The sequence below is a fragment of the Mesoplodon bidens genome, assembly GCF_964165515.1.
Source record: "Mesoplodon bidens genome assembly, chromosome: 3".
In the NCBI taxonomy this organism is placed as follows: domain Eukaryota; kingdom Metazoa; phylum Chordata; class Mammalia; order Artiodactyla; family Ziphiidae; genus Mesoplodon; species Mesoplodon bidens.
This window is the reverse complement of record NC_138178.1, coordinates 168,794,572-168,805,305: the sequence shown is the minus strand read 5'-3', so window position 1 is coordinate 168,805,305 and position 10,734 is coordinate 168,794,572.

Sequence of the window (10,734 nt, the reverse complement as noted above, 5' to 3'; positions counted from 1 at the left end):
CAACCCGCAAAAAAACAAAAGACAAGACACCCATTTTCCAGTACTTTTTACCCCTATTTTTCAGGGGATATCTTCAGTGTACTCTGGGGCTCCCCACTCTGGGAGGCTAACTTTATTGACTCACTGGTGCTTGGTGGGCACCTTCTCACTGGAGATGAGAGAAAAAATCAGTCAGTTTTATCTGTGAGAGTAAATGTAAAATATTAAATGAGGGTTAAATGGGATGATGTGTTACAGCCAGTTGACTGGCACTCAGCCCGGCTCTCTGCGTTGCCTGTTGTTCTCTTACCGTTCCAGGTGGGCACCTGGTGAGAGCCAGGGCGGGATCTGATCTCCAGTGTGTCTGGCCCCAGAGCCTGTGTGGTTCCCTTCTGCGCAGCTGGAGAACACGGATGTGAGCCGGCTGATCGCCGAAGTCCCAGTTGCTGTGACTGACATGGAACATAGCCCACAGACGGTGACAAGCACCCATGGTAAGCCTAGAATGGGCAAAAAGCCTTTATTTAAAATACTTATTTCCCTGTAAAACACTCATTAATAGGTAACCCTACAGCAAGCTTTGTCTGCAGGCTTCAAAAAGGTCTTGCCACAATTATGTCCAGCTCCACACAAGCACTGAAGGGCCAGTGCTGCTCCAGTGCCCTGGTGACCAAACCCACATGACCCCTCCTGGGACAGGAGCATTTAGCACCTGTTAGAGTGTGGTCACCCAACCAGAGGCCTCAGCACCCTTGGGCCTTGTGAGGAATGCCTGACCTCAGGACCCCGGGCCAGACTTACTGAATCAAAATCTGCTTTTTAACAGATCCTCAGGGGATGTGTGCACACAAACAAGTTTGAAAATCACCGATTTAGAAAATGAATGAGAATGGAAAGTCTAGCTTTGAAATAAAACACACCTGAATCCCAGCTTGGCTACTTCTTACCTGAGTGAGCTGGGGCGTGTCTTTCAAGCTCTGAACCTCAGCTAAGAGAAGGCAGAAATGGTATTAAGTGGAACTATATAAAAGTGCCTTATTTGCAGGTAAAAAAAAAAGGCCAAGGGCTTCCCTGGTGGCGCAGTGGTTGAGAGTCTGCCTGCCGATGCAGGGGACACGGGTTCGTGCCCCGGTCCGGGAAGATCCCACATGCCGCGGAGCGGCTGGGCCCGTGAGCCATGGCCGCTGAGCCTGAGCGTCCGGAGCCTGTGCTCCGCAATGGGAGAGGCCACAACAGTGAGAGGCCCGCGTACCGCAAAAAAAAAAAAAAAAAAAAAAAAAGGCCAAATATAATCAATTTCATATGGTTCAGCTTAACAGTTGTTTATATGTTGTGGGAAATAATTTTAAAATGAGATAAAATATATAAAGCACCTGGTACATAGGACGTGTGCTCTCGATGGCACAGCCTTGACCTCCTTTTTTACCCTCACCCCATAGGTTCCCATAAAAACCAGGCAAGGGAGCCAGGATATATGGAATATCTCATTAAACCCGATTCTGCAACAGAAGCTCCTGGCACGTGGGCCAGTGGTTATTTTCATGGCTGCATGAAGCTTGTACAAGAGTTATCTGCCTTCCTCACTGCTTCAAAATATCGGGTTGGCCAAAAAGTTCATTCGGGTTTTTCCATAACATCTTACGGGGACGAACCTTTTGGCCAACCCCAATATTTCCCATTTCACTTCTAGATGAAGAAATGGAATCCCGGATGTCCGGGGATGTCTCCTGGGCCATATAAAACCACCCAGGGTGCTTCCCTGCCCTGTTCCTTTGAAGTCATCCAGTACACCTGAGGGGGCATGATCCCAATAGGTTGACCATCTTCCCCAGAAAAAGTAGGCTTCCTGTTTCTGTGTGGAAAGTCATCGGCAGGAAAAGGTCAATTGAACTCAGCACCTGGAGAGGGTGTGGGGTCCACGTCGGGGTGAGGCCTGGGAGTGAGCTGGATGCTGGTGGCGGCAGCAACCTCTGAACTCTGCTCATCCAGAGCCATCATGGCCTTGTGACTGGCCCACAAGGAAAACTCTGGAATCATCAGTTGACTCCATAGGAGGAATCCAGCAGGCCTTTATTTCTAGAGAGTTCCTGGAAGGCTTCCTGGAGGAGGTGGCTCCTGAGCTGAGACTGGAAGATGGATCAGCAGAGAGCCAAGAAAAAGATTTCAGCCCAGAGAAGAGTATGGTCAAAGTCATGGAGGCAGAGTGAGCTGGCACCCCACAGCCTGTTGCTCACATGTGCAGCTCTTGGAGCTTGAGGGGTGCATGTGTGTGTCTTGTGAGGAGGTGACCTGTGGCCTGCTCACCAAGCTGGCTGGGGGCCAAGACTCCAGCCTCACTCACAGCCCCACAATCACCTGAAATTGAAATCTTCGTCTGAACCTTAGAGGAGCTGGGGACACTCAGCAAGTCTGCAGGGCCCTTTGCACAGAAGCTCATCTCTGCCGGGAGGATTGTGACAGGCTGGCCTCCTGGGATGACACAAACTGTTCTGAAGCTCCCTTGGCCCAACACCTATAGTGAGGAAAACAACTGACCCCTCAGTGCGGGTTGTGTGGGAATCCATGTGTGGAAGAGAAAGAGCTGTGAGCATGGGAGGCTCCCTGAGACTGGAGCTGGGGTCCTGGGCTGAGTCTTGGGTGTTTGCAGCCTGACTCTCCTGCGTCTCAATTTCCTCCTTTGCCCTCCTGACCACTCAAGGTTGCCATAAAACTGAAACCTAATGATGCAGATGGACATTCTTTAAACCAGGGAAGCACTGACCTCATTGGAGCAATGCTCCAGCCTCTCCTGGTGTCATTCTCTCCTCTGGGACACCTCCTGCTGCAGTTGTGCCTGTCACAGGAGTGCAGCTCAGGACATTGATCTTGCTTCCCAGGAGCTTGGCTAATGACTCTTTCAAATATCATGATGGCTTATTCATTTTGGCTGGAGTGGTTTTTTAATGGTAAATACAAGTCCATAGAACTTTCTACTTGAATGCAGCATAAACAGAAAAGTTAATATGTACTCAACAGAAGGAGTGTTTACAAAACTTTTGTAACTCAAAAGCCTTGTCTTTCCTGAGATGGCTTGGTGGCAGAGATGGCACAAAGGTGGCCTCCAGTCTGAGTGCAGAAACAGAGATTTCATGGGTTAATGGGTGTGAGCCAGACTTCATTTTCTCCCAGCTTTGTTTTTTATGACTTTAGGTTTAATCTGCACATCCACTGCCTGGACATAAACACCCACACTCTCACTTTTCCGTGACTTCTCAGGATCTTCAGTTCTTTCTCTTAATGTTCATTAATGAGAGGGTACAACAGGGGCTATGATGAGATGCATGCTTTCATTCATTCATTCATTCGTTCACTATGGAGTGCCCACTTCATGCCAAGGATGCATTAAGTACTGGGGAATAAAGCACAGTCCTGCCCTCAAGGATTTTTTGTTTGTTTGTTTCATCTTATTATTATGGAAGAATTCAAAGATATACAAAATGGGTAGGATGGCATAGTGAACCCCACATACATATAATCTACTTCAGTCATTATCAACATGGGGCCAACATCATTTCCCCTTACCTCCCAAACCGTTTTCCCCTTGGGTTGTTTTGAAGCAAATCCTACACAGAATTTTATTTTAACTGTAAGAATTTAAAAGAATTTATACCCACAGTAGCATATCACACTGTAAAAAATAATTCCTTAATAACATCAAGTATCAAGTCATTGCTTCCCTAACTGGTTCCCAAATTTTTTTTTTTCTTTTTTTTTTTAGCTGTACGTGGACCTCTCACTGTTGTGGCCTCTCCCGTTGCGGAGCACAGGCTCCAGACGCGCAGGCGGACTCTGAACCACTGCGCCACCAGGGAAGCCCCCAAACTTTTTTTACAGTTGGTTATTTTGAATTAGGATCCAAACAATGTCTACACATGGCATTTAGTTACTGTACCTCTAAGTCTCTCTCACTATGTATTGAGGTGAAATTTACATAACATAAAATTAACCATTTTAAAGTGTAAAGTTCAGTGGCAATTAGTACATTCACCATGTTATGCAGGCATCACTTCTTCTTAGTTTCTAACTATTTTAATCACCCCCAAAGGCAACCCTATACCCCATTAAGCTGTCACTCCCTGTTACCCCCTTTCCCCAGCACCCGGCAACTACTAATATGCTTTGTGTCTCTGGATTTAATGTCTGGGCATTTTATATAAATGGAATCATACAATATGTGATCTTTGGTGACCAGCTTCTTTCACTCAGCTGATGTCTTCAAGGTTCATCCACGTTGTGTGTGTCAGTTCCTCATTCCTTTTTATGGCTGAATAGTATTCCATTGTCTGAATGTACCATACTGTGTTTATCCATTGATCATTTGATGGACATCTGCCTGCTTCAATTTTGGGGAGTATTATGAATATGTTACTGTAAACATTCATGCACAGGTCTGTGTGTGAATGTATGTTTTCATTTTTCTTGTGTGTACACCTAGGAATGGAATTGCTGGGTCATATGGTACCTCTACCTTTAGCTCTTTGAGGAGCCGCCAAACCAATTTCCACAGCAGCTGCATCATTTTACATTTTCACCAGCTATGTATGAGGGGTCCAATTTCTCCATATGCTTGACAGCACTTGTTATTTATTTTCTATCATCATCATTATTATTATTATTTCATCCTAATAGATGTCAGGTTAGGGTTTTGATTTGCATTTCCCTAAGGATGAATGATGGTGAGCATTTGTTCAGTGCTTATCGGACATTTGTGTATCTTCTTTGGAAAAATGTCTATTCAAGTTCTTTGTCTAGTTTTTCATTGGATTGTTTGTCTTTTAATTATTGAGTTGTATGTATTTTTTAAATATGCTAGATACAATTTCCTCATCAGATACATGACTTGGAAATATTTACTTTCATTCTGCAGGTTGTCTTTCTGCAATCTTGATAGTGTCTTTTGACACATGAAAAGTTCTAATTTTGATGAAGTCCAATTTACCTCCTTTTTTTGTTATTGCTCATGCTTTTGGTGTCAGATCTATGAATCCATTGCCAAATCTAAGGTCATGAAGATTTAGTCCTTTGTCTTCTTCTAGGAGTTTTTTGGGGTTTAGGTGTTACAATTAGGTCTTTGATCCATTTTGAGTTAATTTTTATATATGGTGTGAGGTAGAGGCCCAGCCTGACCCACTCTGTTATCAAAGAATATATCACAATATATTTTAATTGCAAGCTACTTATCTGTGTCCATTATTACACTCAAAGCTCCTTGAGAGCTGGGACTCTGACACTTTTGTACACCATTGTATTCTCAATAAGACTGTAGTGATTAACAGATAGTAGGTACTCAATAAATAGTTAGTGAATAAATGGATGAATAAATTAATGAATTGTTATAATTTTTGTTACAGAATGTGATCACTGATATGGTTAGGGTAGACTACTAACTTTCTATTTGTTTCCTATTTGATCCATCTGTGTTTTGAATTTTTTCTCTTGCCATATTTTTGGGTTATTTGAGGAGTTTTTATGTTTTTGTTTTACTCAACTGTTGGCTTATAAGCTATACTTCTTTGTTTTACATTTTTTCAGTAGATTAAAAATTTACAATAAATCTTTAACTTATCAATGTATACCTTCAAATAACATCATACCTCTTCAAGTAAAATGTAAGAATCTTATATCAATATTCTTGATTTTTTCCCTTTTGTACTTTGTGCTATTGTTGTCTTATCTTTAATTTACATATGTTATAAACTCCACCATACCTTGCAACTTTTTTTTTTTTTGCTATAAACAGTCAATATCCATCAAAGAGTTTCAAAATGAGGAAAAAAATCTACTTTTTCTATTTTTGCTACTCTTCATTCCTGTGTTTAGGTACCATTTTCTATCTGTGTATTTCCCTTCTATCCTGAGAACTTTCTTTTCCATTTTTTGGTAATGAGTTGTATAATCTTTGGTTTGTCTAAAAAAATCTATATTTAGCCTTCAATTTTGAAGAATATTTTTGCTAAGTATAGAATGTAGTGTTATAAAACAATCATTTCTTGTTATTAATTCTCACAATTCTGGTGTTCGACTCTGGCTAGGCTCAAAAAGGTCATTTTTCCCTCTGGGTGTCTCCTGTGGTTACTCTCAGACAATGGCTGGGCTGAAACCATTTAAGTCTTCCTCCCTCACATGTCTGGTGGTTGATGCTGGCTGTAAGCAAAGACCTCAGCTGGAGCTGTGGTCAGGACAACTACATGAATCCTTTCCATGTGGCTTGGCCTTCCTCACAGTACTGTGTAGACTCAGAAGTCACAGAGCGTCACTTGTCCTCCTCTCCCATACTGGTTGATGTGGTCATAAAAGCCCACCTGGGGAGTTCCAAGGTCACATTGTGGGATGGCAAATATGGTTTTGGTTCTCTTTGGAAAATTTATTCTCCCATGTGTTCCTTCATGATAATTTAGATTTACGATATATTGCTTTCTTGTTTACTCCTTTTTCTTTTCCATGTATTTCCGACTTTGACTAAAATTCTGTTATTTCCTTTTCTTTTTTTGCCATCTATCCATTTGGAGGGTCAAATACACTTACACCTTTTGATATTTACCTTCCTTTTATCACTGGTCATAATTGGATGTATGTTTCAACTATCCTTGGAAATTAGATACCAACTCTTTATTCCAATCAAAACATAATCTTTTTTCCCACCACATGTAATACTAACCTGCCCCAAATCCCGTGGTTAACTCCCATCCTAATAAGATGAGACCATCCAAAATACTTACCCTACTCACCTCTCTCTCTCTGTCTGTCTCTCTCTCTCTCATTCTCCCTGCTCCGCCATTTATGAAGCATTTGAGCGCTCTTTATTTCATTTTTTTCTTTGTTGTCCTTTGATGTAAGCTGAAAAATGACTCCCTAATATATCCATGTCTGAACATGTGAAACTTGTGATTGTTACCTTTATGCCAACAAAACTGATGATGGGGGTGGAGGTAGGATTATTGCAGATGTGATTCATGGAAGGATCATGAGATGGGAAATGGGGAGGTTGTCCTGGATTATCTCTGTGAGCCCTATGTGCCGTCGCAAGAGTCCTTATAAGATTTGTAGAGAGAGCTTTGACACAGACAGAAGAAGAAAAATCAATATGACTACGGAGGAAGAGATTGGAGAGACGCACCCAGAAGCCAAAGGGTGTTGTCAGCCAGCAGCATCTGGAAGAGGCGAGGAGTGGAATCTGCCCTAGAGGCTGTGTTTTAAGTTGCCAAGTATGTGGTAATTTGTATAAGCAGCCATAGGAAGTAACACACCTGTCAAGCTCTAGGTTTTGTTAGGTATGACGGTGAAGGAGCAGCCCTATCTCTTCCTACACTGGCTGTGTTGAGCACCGCCTTTCAGAGGTTCCTGGGACAGACCTTAGTTCTGTGTTCTCCTTGGTCTTTCTCAGCCCCAGAGACAGACAGACTCAGCCTGGCTAGTCAGAAAGTCAAAGTCAGGGACTTCCCTGGTGGCTCAATGGTTAAGAATCTGCCTGCCAATGCAGGGGACACAGGTTTGAGCCCTGGTCCAGGAAGATCCCACGTGCCATGGAGCAACTAAGCCCATGTGCCACAACTACTGAGCCCATGTACCACAGCTACTGAAGCCCACGCACCTAGAGCCCATGTCCCACAACAAGAAAAGCCACCGCAATGAGAAGCCCTCACACCACAACGAAGAGTAGCCCCTGCTCGTCACAACTAGAGGAAGCCCGCGTGCAGCAAAGAAGACCTGATGCAGCCAAAAATAAATTAAAAAAACAATTTAAAAAAAAGTCAAAGTCAGCCCTCCCTCCAGGGATCTCTGTAGACCAAGCTCTTCCCAAGATCCCCTATGTCCCAGCTTCTCCCAGGACACTTGGACTCTGGTCTCCAGGTGTTTGTCCACCCATGAGACAGGAAACCTCACACTGGTTGTTCCTGCAGGTCCCCTGCAACTCAAGGCCCCATCAATGCACAATACCAACTTGATTAATACCCAGGGATTAATATTGTCCTTCCCCATCTTATCAACCATTTTTTTTTCTCTCTAGGTTATCAGCATTTAAAAATGATCATTTCACTCAACATTAACAAAAAAAATGTATCTCTCACTCAGTGGTGACTGATGGGGACACAGCACACTTTCAGCTAGGACCCCACCCCACCTAAAAGACACAGCCTTCCTGTGCAGATCCACAGACAATCAATGCCTTAAAAAAGCAGTGGCCCCAACACTTGTGCAAGAATTATACTCCCAAGACTGTGATTTTCTTTCATATGCTCAAGCATGGAAATGTCTTCCTGTTTTTTTTTTTTAAGAAAGAGCAGGAAGGGTAGAGAGAGCCTGATTTTGGCATTGGGTTGGTTTTCTTTCCAAGCTCCACCAGCTCAACCATTTAACAGCTGTGGGTCCTTGGGCAAGTCATGAGATTAGATGTTGGAATTTTTCCTTCTTCCTAAACCACTTCCCTGGAGGATAGTGCAGACCAAGACCTAATAATCAAAATAATCAACATAATCAGAATCATAGCTACACAAAGAGGCAGTCAGTTGTAGCAAAGTCAAACAGAGACTATCTACTAGAAGGTCTGCTTGTGGAACATGCAGTACCGACCAGGTCCCACCCAGGGAGTCCCACCTGGAGCCTGGTGGGACTGAATGGATGATTGACAATCTGGCAACCTGACCAGGAGCTAGGAGAAGGGGATTGGGGGAAATGAAAGAAGCAGTGGGTTTTTCAGGACCAAGAGGGCATAGAAGCAAGAGAGAGATGGAGAGAAAAAGGGAGAGAAAAACGAGAAGGTTCCAGTGGGGAAGGGCTTCCCTGCAATTGCAAGGAGGGTGGGATGGAATGGTGAGGTGGGAGGGAGGCAAAGAATTTCACCCAAACCCCAGACGTCTATGGGCCATTTGTGGCTGGAAGCTGTGATGTGAGCCTGAACTAAAGGAGGGAAATGCTTCTTCACATTTATGGATTCCATGTGCATCTGATCACTTCCCAGTAAAACCAGGTCCCTGGCCAAATATGCCCACAGATTGTTTCTGTGTATCTCACAGGCTAAGAATTATATTTTAATATATTATATATAATATTATGAAAATATTTTAAAATTATATTTAACTTCCATTTGTAAAAGTTTGCTAAAAAGGGAAAAGAGAAGGAGAAAAGGGAGGGGAAGGGAGGAGGTGACCAAATGTATCTCTCAAAATGTAAAATAGTCACTCTCTGGCCTTTTACAGAAAACATTTGCAGACCACTGGATTACTGACCCCAAACTTCCATTAAGGGTAATGTTCTAGAACTAGAGAGATGACTCACCTTGACAGTAGGAGCTTTACCTGTTTCATTCCCTGCTGGATGTCCAGTTTCTAGGTTAAAACCTGGCTCATTAAATCACTTGTCTAATGTGTCATTTAAAGCTTATGTTTCCTTATTTATTTTCATTTTGGATGATCTATTGGTGAAAGCGGGGCGTTAAAGTCCCCTACTATTATTGTGTTACTGCCAATTTCCCCTTTTATGGCTGTTAGCAGTTGCCTTATGTATTGAGGTGTTCCTATGTTGGGTGCATAAATATTTACAATTGTTATATCTTCTTATTGGATTGATCCCTTGATCATTATGTAGTGTCCTTCTTTGTCTCTTATAATAGCCTTTATTTTAAAGTCTATTTTGTCTGATATGAGAATTGCTACTACAGTTTTCTTTTGATTTCCATTTGCATGGAGTATCTTTTTCCATCCCCTCACTTTCAGTCTGTGTGTGTCCCTAGGTCTGAAGTGGGTCTCTTGTAGACAGCATATATACAGGTCTTGTTTTTGTATCTATTCAGCCAGTCTATGTCTTTTGGTTGGAGCATTTAATCCATTTACATTTAAGGTAGTTATCGATATGTATGTTCCTATTCCCATTTTCTTAATTGTTTTGGGTTTGTTTTTGTAGGTCTTTTCCTTCTCTTGTGTTTCCTGCCTAGAGAAGTTCCTTTAGCATTTGTTGTAAAGATGGTTTGGTGGTGCTGAATTCTCTTAACTTTTGCTTGTCTGTAAAGGTTTCAATTTCTCTGTCAAATCTGAATGAGATCTTGCTGGGCAGACTAAACTTGGTTGTAGGTTTTTCCCTTCCATCACTTTAAATATTTCCTGTCATTCCCTTGTGGCTTGCAGAGTTTCTGCTGAAAGATCAGCTGTTAACCTTATGGGGATTCCCTTGTATATTATTTTTTGTTTTTCCCTTGCTGCTTTTAATATTTTTTCTTTGAATTTAATTTTTGATAGTTTGATTAATATATGTCTTGGCATGTTTCCCCTTGGATTTATCCTGTATGGGACTCTCTGTGCTTCCTGGACTTGACTGACTATTTCCTTTCCCATATTAGGGAAGTTTTCAACTATAATCGCTTCAAATATTTTCTCAGTCCCTTTTTTTTTTCTCTTCTTCTTCTGTGACTCCTATAATTCAAATGTTGGTCTGTTTAATGTTGTCCTAGAGGTCTCTGAGACTGTCCTCAATTCTTTTCATTCTTTTTTCTTTATTCTGCCCTGTGGTAGTTATTTTCACTATTTTATCTTCCTGGTCACTTATCCGTTCTTCTGCCTCAGTTATTCTGCTATTGATTCCTTCTAGAGAATTTTTAATTTCATTTATTGTGTTGTCATCATTGTTTGTTTGCTGTTTCGTTCTTCTGGGTCCTTGTTAAACCTTTCTTGTATTTTCTCCATTCTATTTCCCAGAGTTTGGATCATATTTACTACCATTGCT